Source organism: Nannospalax galili, unplaced genomic scaffold (assembly GCF_000622305.1).
Source record: "Nannospalax galili isolate Female #2095 unplaced genomic scaffold, S.galili_v1.0 scaffold206, whole genome shotgun sequence".
Lineage (NCBI taxonomy): Eukaryota > Metazoa > Chordata > Mammalia > Rodentia > Spalacidae > Nannospalax > Nannospalax galili.
Window position 1 is genome coordinate 3,437,483 of NW_008358101.1, and position 11,671 is coordinate 3,449,153.

Here is an 11,671-nt window from a genome sequence, read left to right on the forward strand (position 1 = left end):
ATTTAAAGAAAATAATAATTATTTTAAAATCAAGCTGCAGCTATCTGCCTACAACTCTTTTATGATCAGGTTAGGCTCACTACCTTTCAGATGTTTCAGACTGTGATCACTAGTGTGTTGCTCATGGTCTAAAGGATGGCCCTACAGCCATGTACATAGGACACATACTAATTGGGTATGGTGGGATATTAAAAAAAAAAACATGAACTTGGTAGGGAGAATGTGTTTGGAGACAGTCCACTGGGAGAATTGGAAGAAAGAATGGGGGTGTAGGTGCAATCATAATGCATTATATATGTGTATGTAAGTCACAAAGAATAAAATTTTAAAATGATAATAAAAATAATAAAGTCCTATCTCATAAGTGTCTATTTAGGATTAAATACTGTTTGCTTAATCCTATAGATGCAATAATAATAATAATAATAATAATAATATAAAGATAATGATAATAACAATACAACTTTAAATGATATATATGAACCCAAACTATAAAAACTACATTTTTAAAATCTACATAAGGACCAGAAAGACAGGTTAGTGTTTAAGAACACTGTCGGCTCTTACAAAGGACCTGAGTTTGGTTCGCAGCACCCACATAAAGACTGACAACCTTCTGTAACTTCAGTTTCAGAGGATCAGATGCCCTCTTCTGGCCTCCACAGGCATTGTACGACACCGGCACACATATGTAGGCAATACACTCATACACATAAATTAAAAAATAAAAACTAAAAAGGAAAAAATCTGTGTCTATGTGTATGGTTTATATGTACAAATGTTTTCATACTGTTGTACTGTTTACCTGGTACCAACCTGGCTTGTAAGTAAATGGCCATACAAAGTGAAATTGTTAAGTAACACGAATTTCTTCAGATCACAGTGTAACTGAAATTTTAAAACAAAATGTCGTACTATGAGCGCCTTCAAAGGTAACATTTGTGACTAATCCCCATGTTAATTCTGTAAGTAATAATGGCAAGAACAGAGCAAAATAAATAAAAGAGGATGAGAAGTACATGCACTTGACCAGTCTGAAGATATTACTTGGCTGATGATTGTCTCAACAGGTGTTCTACTATGTAGTCCAAAGACATTCCTTCAGCCTGAGGAAACGTGCTGGCCCTCCAGAATGAACCGGTTCTGCTCCTGGACACAGTTTTTCCCTTTCCAGCAAATGCCTTCATGTTGAGTGATCTTGCTCTGCTCTGCTGATTTTTGAGTCCAAGAACTGAGACATGACTCAGGTCTAGGTTTTCAGCTTTCACAAAGAAAAGGACACAAATGCATAAATAAAAACAAAAATACAAGAGTTATATCTTGCTTTAGTTAGTTGCCGTATGTACCCAAATAAAAACAGAGCACTTTAAGCACAAGCATTTTCTAAAGTGTGACAAATTGTTTAATTAAAATTTGTTGGTTTAAAAATCTCTCCAGGACTGTTAACATGTTTTGCCTCTTTCCGATAGAGCTTCCTGGATTTTACTAAGATATATTTTATTTATAAATTTTTCTAAATTTTCCAAATAAAATAAAGGCAGGAAGGATTTATTAACTTTTTTTAAAAAGGAGATATAAAAAGATATAGAAATGAGAATATTTGGAGTAAAGAAGGTAAATGAGAAAAAGGAAATGCTTTTCAGGTGAGAAATGGTGGTTTTATCCTAAAGGACTGATCCAGAATGCAAAATAAATTTAAAAGTAAAAACAAAGCAAGAAAGCTCAAGCATATTGAAAAAGTTACAACTAAGTCACAAAGATTTATGTGAAATAAAATATAATGATGGCTTGTATATGATTAAGTTGACTATAATTAGACGTTATTAAAATTTCTCCTAAGACAAGGTTACTGTTAGATGTTTATTTCATCAAACTGCTCCAGACCTTAGGAAGAAGCTACAAAGTGGGCAATGGAAGCCAGATACTTCACATTAATTTTGCATTTGGCTTTTCAGTTTCTGAACTGAAATAACAACAATCCAAAAGTCCAGGGAAAATTACTATAATCACAATAACAAGCCCAACTGAGAAATTTTACTCTGAGAATAAAATATATCCCAGACTGATAAACTCCTGTTATGCTGAAGAAAAAGAGACTCTAAAGACTCAATACTTGCTGCAGCCATGATAAACAGTACATTGCCCTCACTGGGGTTCTAAAACATCACCTGTTCTCCCTCTTCATGGAAAAAATCACTGTAAGGGATGATGTCCCACCATCTGAAAGGAGGATGAGACCTCAGATGCAAAGATGGCTGCCCTCAAAGAATAATGATTCCCAAGATTTCTTGACAAAAGCCCCACTCGAGTAACTACACATGGCCACTGATGTGTCACAAGTGTCTTATGATGTGACAGGTAAAATGTTAATTTTCTTTCAAATGTTGAGTCATTTTCTAGACCTAAATCTATGTAATCCAGAGACCCTTACTTAATGAGCTTGTATAGTAACTACCATTAATGAAAAATCTCAGAGCCAAAGGAGTTGAGAATCGACCTCTAAATAGCCAGTATTAAGATGGAGTACTCAAGAGTCTTCACATAGTACTTTGAGAACATTCTTAGATCCATAGCTTACCCTTCTAACTAAAGTTTATAATTTAAAGATTGAAGATATTTATAAACAGTAGCAGCTTAAAGTAGATTAGCTTTTTAGGGACATACATATTTTCTGATGTTTTGTGAAACTTCTCAGGATGAATAAAGATCTATTCAACCCAGACTTAAAGATACCAAAAGTTACTTTCAGAAATATCTTTTTGTGACTCTCAAAAACAGCTAAAAGATAAAGCCAGTTACACCTACAAATTGCTAAAAGGCTTAAACACCTTATAAAAACTGTTGTTCTGCTTTGTTCACATTTAACAATATGCAAGCATCTTGCACATTTATTACATTAAGTAGTTGTAAAGTAGAAAAAAGTGGTTGTCAAATATTATTTATCAAAGTAAGAAGAAAAAAATGAAAAGAAACCAATTTAGTATGTTCCACAGTAAAAGCATTCAAGTAATTATCTCTAAATACTTTTCTTACTGAAACACACCAAGCACCATGTTTTGTTATGCATTTTTTAAAATATATGTTTAAAAGGGAAAATATATATCTTTTTAAGCAAGAAAAAAGGATCTCTTGACTTCTTAGGTACAAAGATCATCCCTTTAAATGTATCGTATCAATCATCATGAGCTAACTCTATGTTTAGATTAACTTCATTATTTTTTTATATTGTTGGTACTCAATGATTATAACCTCACACAATTTTCCTTCTAATCTTTCCACCACTGCATTCCCTCTATAAATGTTTCTTCTGTACTCTGTCACATTTTCAACATATAAGCATTAATTTTTGTTCTTAGTAGTCCAAGGGCTCACACTGAAGAAGGAAACTTCACAGGGAAGGCTCTCCGGCTTCTAGTCCTTCCTGGGGCCACTGGTCACATCATGCTACTCAGCTTAAACCTTTTAATGCAAAACTTATGTCTTCTAGCATATGGTGGCTTCAAACTAAACTTATTATGATAAAGGGATTCCAGTCACCTCATACATGAGATCCAAAGTGTGCTCTCCAACAAAGAATGAAGTAGGGAGTTTTGTGGTGTCTTGGGCAGGAACCATAATATTAAGAACATGAAAGAAGTTTTATAAAACTGATGATCCTCCTTCACTTCCTCAGAAAGTTTCCTGGGAACACAGCTCTCTGTGGAACATTGTAGTAAGATATTAGGGCAAGGAGGGAGAAGCATAAAGATGAACCTATGTTACATAGCCTTCAACTATACACATACACTCATGCACAGCTATTGTATGAATATGTTTCAGTGTGCTTTTGAACTATAGTCAAATACATATGATTGGAGAGATCATAGGGCCTAGTGAGAACCCTATGTCTGCCACATCCCTACACAAATATAATTTCTTATTGTATGATAAGTATGCATCCATATAATTACAAGTATACCAGTCACCACTCATCAAAGAAGTTTCTTTTTGTAACAGATGGAGACTATTACAGAGCTCCACAACTGTTCACCCAGAGAGTAAGTATCTGTGAGATGCCCAGCTCTTAGTGTCACATCTACAATAGAGCCTCTGCATCTAATGTTCATGGAGCATAATGGAACAGCAGATAGAAAACTAATGCATCTCTCACCTCTCACCAGTGAAGCTTCCTCATGCAACAGAAGGTGATGCACACAGAAACCCACAACTGGCCAGAGTGGAGAATGAGTGACTGCAGACTGTGAGTGTCTGGATAGGACTCATATTAACCCTCACACATCCATGGCTCAGGGACCACTGTGGGATAGGGGGTGGAAAGGTTGCAAGAGTCAAGGTTGGTGCATGATCATAAAGAAAGTCCTTCAGGCTTCTGAGAACTTGCTCATGTGATCTTACAGCAATGGTTACAGCATTTGTGAGACCCATGCAAACCCAATCAGACAAAAACTAGCATAAAACTTGGGAAATGGGCATGAGGCCACGACCTTAGCCGAGGAACTGTTGTCAGCTGATGACTGCTGGGTGAGAGAGAGCCAAAATTCTTTAAGAGAGTGATGCTAGATAGGCTGAACAGGCTCCAGTGAATGAGGTTACAGAGAGACATCTAGGTACACAAGCTTGACTTGATAGATCTTAACTTATTGGCAGAATGCATGAAGTCCTATGGGCACGCTATTGGGGGGTTTCAAATGAGGTAGGGGTCTAAATGTGATTAAGATGTATTATATGAAATTCACAAAAAATCAATAAAAATATGCATTAAAAATGAACATATGAAAGAACAGCAGTTGACAGAAATTCTGGAAAGCTCTCTCCACCAAGCCTACATGTAAGGGACAAAGCATGCCCAAGTAAAGCATATCATATAAAGTTACGACACAGGGTGGGAATTATGCATGTGACTCTTGTGTTCTACAGCCTTTGATCCATGGACTTTTCTCATACCTCTGGTCTGCTTCTAGACTCAGAATTAGTTTTTTTAAAAATCTGTTTCTTGTACTCGCAATATGCCTTAATACTATTTGTTTTGAGATATAAGATTAGGGAATCTTAGCAGGTGGGCCTCTGAACTCAGCTTCCTACCTATAACATACAAGCACACACACACACAGACACACACACACATACACTCACATACATGCAGACACACACATGCACATGTGCACGCACATTGCATGCTTGGAATTATTGAGCATTGAAATGTAACCTCAATCCTTAAAATAATTTAACTACCATCAACTTTTGGTTCTTTAAAAATAAATGTTAAGCAAATCACTAAAATTGAAGACTGTCATAATTTCAATTAAAATAAGCTCATTTTAATAAATTTCATAAAATATTGAAATTTCTCCATCAAATTTAGAAAATTTTAAATTAAAAAAAGATATTGAATTTTTATGTATTTCATACAGAATATCTCATCTCAATCAATATTAATCATCTACTACCCCCTTCCCTACTGGCAACCTCCCATAGCCCCCCTACACACTGTAATTCATAAATTCTGACAGTTGTGTTAAGGCCTATTGTGTGAAGTTAGTGTTCCCAGATGTACCTCAGTGCAAGTTCATCTACTGAACCTATCTATAGTCTCTTGCTTTAGGAAGATCAGCTCTTTCTCACCCAGCAGTCATCAGCTGTCACTATTTCTTCAACTAAGATGGAAGCCTACTGTCCATTTTCCTAGTTTCATGTTGGGCTTTTGTCTGTTTGAGTTTGCATGGGTATTGTGCATGCTAACACCATTGCCATAGACTCTTATGAGCAGGGTCCCAGGAGCCTGTAGGGCTCTATTTCCATGCAGTAACACACCTCCTCCCAGGCTTTTACAATCTTTCTGCCCCCTCTTCAGCAATGGTCCCTGAATCTTGGGTGGGTAGGCTTTAATATAGGAATCCTGTCCAACCACTAGCATTCTGCAGATTCTTAATCTCTACATTTTAGCTATTTGTGACCTTTTGTGTTTCTGGCCCTCTATTGCATGAGGGAACTTCATTAATGAGAATTGTTAAATTTATTTTGTCCTTTTACCACTTTTTCTGTTCTATGACTCAGGTATAGAGGTTGCATTGTAAATGTGCCACTTTGGCTTGGGAAATTGACAACCTGTTGACCAGGTATGGTACTCTTTAGTAGTCTCCAACTAGTGCAAACGAAGCTTCTTCGATGAGTAGTGATTGGGATATTTGTTATAAAAAGAAGAATCCATATTTTGTGCATAACAAGAAATTGCATGTGCCTAGGGATGTGACTGATTTAGGGTTTTCTCTAAGATCTATGACCTCTCCAACCATGTGTATTTAGCTATGTTTACAGTATCACACATGATTTTCTACCTTATTTGCTCCAAATCATGTGTCTGAAGTATGTATATCTTCAGTAATAGGGTCTTATCTTTAATCTCTAGGTGGCAATAAAGGGCTTTGGGAATAGCTGTGCAATTTTGGAAGTCTTGGACCACCCTGGCCAACAACTCAAAAGAAAGTTTCTTCTATCTGGCACCGTTTCTTGTTATGTACCATTTAGCTATACACATGGCCTCGTATAGACATTGTATGTGTAATCTGTCATTAGGTTGTTGGACTAACATGACTCCCTTTGTTTTCTTACACTAGATTGGCAATATTTATCTCTCCTCCTTCTCTACCTGTCTAAGCCTTCCACCATGGCTTCCCCATTTAAATTGTCCATATTTTCATCATTTCTCCCTTGATAATACCAGTCTCCTATGGTCCCACCTCTCTTAAGCTCCTTCTTTCCCTTTATCCCCAAAGTTCCTTGTATGACCCTCTCTCCCAATTCCATTTAAATATCCCTATTTATCCATTTCTCCCTTAGTAACACCTTTATCCTATTTTTCTCTCTCAAGTTCCTTCTTTCCCTTTATCTCCCTGGTTCCTTTTCATTATCCTGGTTCCTGAAGTTAATCAGGATACATATCACATATAAGAATTTGTTGCTAGGATCCACACATGAGGGAGAATAAGATATGTTGTTTATTTTTGTGAATCTGTGTTACTTCACTTAGTACAACAATTTCTAGTTTTATCCATTTACCTGCAAATTTCATGATTTTTTCTTTCTTTATTGCTGAGTAGAACTCCATAGTGTAAATGTACCACATTTTCATTATCCACTAATCAGTTGAGGGACACTTGGGCTGCTTCCATCTCTTTGCTATTGTGTAATGAGCAGCAACAAACATGGATGTACAAGTGTCTCTACAATAGGATGAGTTTTTTGGATATATGCCATGGAGTGGTATAACTGGGTCATGTGGTAGGTTCATTTTTAGTTTTTAAAGAGTTCTCCATGCTACTTTCCATAGGGGTTGCACAAGTTAGCAATCCCAGCAGCAGTGGACAAGCTTTCCTTCTTCCCCACATCCTCTTCAGCATTTGGCAACAATTGTTCTCTTGATGTTAGCCAGTTTTACTGGGGTAAGATGAAATCTTAAAGTGGTTTTAATTTGCATTTCAAATTACTATTGAGTTTGAACACTTTTTAAGATGTTTCTCACCCACATTTATTGCTTCTTTTGAGAAATGTCTGCTCAGATCTTTAGCCCATCAGTTATTTGGGTCACTTTCTTTTTGATTCTTTGTTTTTTGAGTTCTTTATATATTCTGAATGTTAATGGTTTATCGGATATGTCAGTTGTAAAACATTTCTCTCACTCTGTGGGTTTTCCCTTCACTTCCTTGGTTGTTTCCTTTGCTGTATAGAAGATTTTTAGTTTAATGAGGTAGGTCCCAGTTGTTGATTCATAACCTTTATTCCTGAGCAATTGACGTCTGACTTACCTAAATTTTTATGTCATATAGACAAATTCAAATATTTCCATTGTTATTAAACACTTATTTGAAAAGTATTTTGTAATGCAGGAGAATTATGGAAGTCAACCTGTAAATAGGTGTCTGGGAAGGATGGTCCAAAAAGGCAGTGGTGTTTTAGTCATAGCTTAAATTATATATAATATATATGTTTATGTATATGTATATGTATATGTATGTATATGGTTTACTGTATTCTAAGTTACATAACTTTTCCTACTTTGATTCAGTTTTTGAAGGAACATTAAAAAATAAGCCTGAAGTTGGGTCTGGTGGTTCATGCCTTTAATCCCCAGACACAGGTGGCAGAGTTAAAGGGATTCTTTGAGATCAAGGCTATCCTGGTCTACATAGACATTTCCAGGTTATTTGGTGTTACAGGGAGATCTTGTCTCAGAAAAAAAAACATAACAAAAAAAATACACACAGAAAACAAATAATTACAAAAATTGAGCCTGAACTCTTATTTAGAAAACTGTAGTGACATCTCAACTATCTTAACTTAAAATGTCAGGTACTCCAACATAAATATTTCATTTTTTCTATAATGTTTTTGCTCCTTTTTGACATTCATTTTTGAGTTGCATTACTGTATATCCATTTTTGTTAACACAATCTCAAACAAACCGGTGGCTGCCTAAGGACATTTTATAATTTTATATTATGCTGCCAATCCTTGGAGAAATCTTGCTCATTAAAATCAAATGCTTTCCATCCTAAAATGCTATCCTGTGTTGCTTCATTCTGTTTAAAATCCTCTACTGCTTCTATTACCTTAATGCCTCCATGGTATCATTATATTACACGAACACAATGAACACATTGAATCCACTGTAATACAGACAATTCTGTAAACATGATAAAAGAAGCATATTATTCTGTTGTGTTATGATTTTTCCTCTCCAAAAATATTTTTCCCCAATGAGAAAATTCACATGGGTAGGAAGATTGGATATGAACAAAAGTGTCATCTGTAGGACAGCAGTCCTCAAAATACGCATTATTTGTAAATGAAAGCGTCATTTGTGAATTGGTTAGCACGCAACTTTGAAGTCTCACTGTAGAGTAACTTTCAAGACCTCCAGGTATAGGACTCATCTTTTTCGGTTTCAACAGGATTTCCAGATTGTTTCAATGCATACAATGTTTAGAGAACCACTGCTCAAAAGGAATGGCAGGTTTTATTTAGAAGATTTCTCTAATTCTCTAATTTCTAAAAGAATGTAAGGACATTTGAGTCGTACAACTTTGTTATATGTAGGACGTCTTTGTGTAATGAAGTCAGTTATGCAAATATGTCTTTACTGAAGTTAAGAAAGGATGGTGAGAGAGAGAGAAAGAGATTATTTATTGAAAAACACATCTACCACAGTATCTGACAATTGCTTCTTAAAAAACACTAGGTAAATTTACCTATGCCAATTTACTCACCTTGCTCAGTGAGAATTGTTGTAGTTCATAAATTAATTATAATTTTTTACCAAAATAATCAACAATGATAGGCAGTAAAACATAACCTCCTAAATTGTGAGTTGGTATTCCATGAGTTAGCCAGTGTGAGCAAAATAGGAAAGTCATATTTGAGCATGGTATAAACATGTAGGTATGAGATCTTACAGACCCTGACAAGCAAGACACTAATCTGGGATCCCTATTACAGCATTTCTGTGCTTAGAGGGTCTTGCTCAAAATTTTATCAGTCATTATATTTGGTTTTGGTAAGGTGAAGTGCACAGCAAGAGAGGACAGTAGTGAAAGACTGGGCACGCTTTATTCTCCTTGGAAAACTGTGTTTTGCACAAAATATCAAAATACTCTTAAGTGGTTTGACCCAGTCCGGATCACATGCATGTGAGTGGTTGATCTTTGTTTCAGAAACACCTTCCCACTTACACAGTTGATTGAATGAACGGACTTACTTAAGCATTCTTGTTAAGAACGCAAGGGGAGGGGGCTTTAAAGGTTGTAAGCAGATTATAAGGTGTCTCACTGTTTCTTTATAACATACCTTTGAAATATGATTGATTTTTTGCTTTTATTCTGTACTTAGCCATAAATAGATTGATTAAATAATTCATGAATAATTTAGAAATATATAAGTTTTAAATGGAAAACTACACATATCCTCACTTAACACCTATCACAGATATCCACTGCTTAAAACTGGAGAATTGGGTCCAGGGATTTAGCTCAGTGGTTGTGTGCTTGCCTAGTATGTACAACACCTTATTGTAGAACCCGAGTACCACAAAACAAAACATAAATCCCCGTGATTCAAATATTAGATAATATATATTCAAGATAAAATAAAGTCAGTGAAATATGTTTTTATAACTTCACATAACTCCAGAGTTTATGAACATTTTGAAAGGTCAGTAAATGAAGACATACTCTTTAGTTGTATAATATATTGCATGTATTTTGTTCTGAAACTTATTCAATTAGTTCTCTACTGAGTATTTCTATTGCTTCCAAAGTAAACAGGGTGTTGACAGACAATAACTACATCTGCATTTGTTTTTTGGTTCAATTTGGCAATTCAGTGCTGTGAGTCAGTTGAGGCAGTCGTGTATTTGCTTATGGAAGTTATGGCACAAACATTTTGAATGACAGTTTAGAAATATGTACCAAAAGATTTAAAAAATAAAGTCATTGATTTCAATCATTCACATCAACTTTATCAAAATTATCCAGTAGAAAGATAACAGAACGTGTGAAAGGACAGAGGACCCTGGTTAGGCTCCCAGCCTTCATTTTGGTCACTCAAACCTGCCTGTTATTCTAGTTCAAGAAGATCTGACTTCTTCTGGTCATGTGGGCACCATACTCATGTGCAGATACCATATACAGACACAGCCACTGACCACACAGACACACACACAGATACACACAGACACACACACAGACACACACACACACACTGACACACAAATACACAAACAGACACATACACACAGACACACACACAGAGACATACACACAGACACACACACACAGGCACACACACACACACACACACACACATATACACACACAATTAAAACTAAGTTCTTTGGCCTCAGCAGGAGAAGCAGGAAGAGGAAGGGCTCATCATTTGGAAAGCATCTGAATAAGACACACACTTTGTGCTGCTGCTGTGACTCCTACCACCTTCAGAAGTCAATCAGTAGCAAATGTGGCTGTCCTGCCAAGCAAAATAGAGAGAATAACGGGAGGGCCAAGACTAAGAGATGAAAATGAAATACCACTGGAACTTGGCGAGTGTGGCACCTAAAAATTGTCTATCACAGATTAAGACACAGATTCCATGAAAGAATAAGACTGAAACCCAAGAGGGCAGCTGTTGCAGGATCCAGTTCATATGGAGGATTTCAGAGATCATTTATAAAATAAATGTTCTCATTTAAATATCTAAAATTGAAAAAAAGGTTTCTTTTAAAAAGCAGCATGCAATCAGCTGCCAATAGCTGATTATTACTGGGCAGGGAGAGTTGATATTCTTTAAGAGACAGCCTCCAGACAGACTGACTAGACCCTAGAGGATGAAATTGCACTGAGGATCTCTGGATACACTAACTTGACTCCATAGAACTTAACGTATATGACAGATGCATGAAATCCAGAGGGGTGTGATTGGGGGAGGGTATATAAAGATAAACACCACAGGATGTTTTGTATGAAATGCACAAAATTAAATAAAAATGTACATTGTATGTAGAAAAATTAAATGCAAACCCTTCTAGCAGTGACATATATTCATAAATGAAAACAGATGGGGCAAGAATAGAAACATAGGTCATTTTTAAATTTTTATTATGTGTATGAGTGTATTGTTTGCT

At 35.9% G+C, this 11,671-nt stretch overlaps 1 pseudogene; it reads left to right on the forward strand.

The window, feature by feature from the left end:
* Positions 1-1,590: 1,590 nt before the first annotated feature.
* LOC115068136 lies at positions 1,591-11,225 on the forward strand (annotated as a pseudogene).
* The last annotated feature ends 446 nt before the right edge of the window (positions 11,226-11,671 follow it).